The sequence below is a fragment of the Nematolebias whitei genome, chromosome 6 (genome assembly GCF_014905685.2).
Source record: "Nematolebias whitei isolate Nwh7 chromosome 6, NemWhi1, whole genome shotgun sequence".
Classification (NCBI taxonomy): Eukaryota; Metazoa; Chordata; class Actinopteri; order Cyprinodontiformes; family Rivulidae; genus Nematolebias; species Nematolebias whitei.
The window spans coordinates 8807904-8808612 of record NC_056503.1 but is presented as its reverse complement, the minus strand read 5'-3'; positions in this window follow the sequence as shown (position 1 = coordinate 8808612).

Genomic DNA, 709 nt, shown 5'->3' with positions numbered 1-709 from the left:
CCACACACTGACTGGGCTGACCCATGTCCCCCGATTACCCAGAACAGACGCTGTAACAAAATGTTTTATTATCCAGCAACCAAAATTAAACATTCTTTTTTTGCAAGTAGTCATAATGCCTTTGAATGCACAAGTATGAAAGTCCTTTGTAATTTGCAAAAATATGACAAAGGTTCCACTCTTCAGGCGTTCATTACTGAATTTTAACATCTAAAACAACTGTATACGTATGAAATATCATGACTGCTAACTGTGTGCATGGTAGTTGTTGAACTGCTGAGTGTGCCAGGACATCTGACAATGTGTCTCGCCACCTGCAGATCGTTTTCTGTATCATCTGGCTCAAACAGACAAAGTCATAACACACCAGAAAAGGCCCAAACAAATATAGCATGAAGCAAAATGATCTCAGAGACGACGTTTAGGTGTAAATTTAAGAGTGAATCTGCTGCTAAACACGAAAGAAAACAGAAAGAAGTGAGACAACTGTCAATCATGAAGGACCACACTCACCCAGCACACACACTTTTTGCCCCGCCCCCCTCAGGCAGGAGGTTGAGGAGCATTACATGTAGAATCACTAGACTGAGGAACAGCTTCTACCCTGAGACTGTTAGACTCATGAATCTCTAACGAAAATAATCACTGTAATGCCACTTTAATTGGTGATATGTCACTTTATCCATGCTACTGATTTCAATTCAATTCA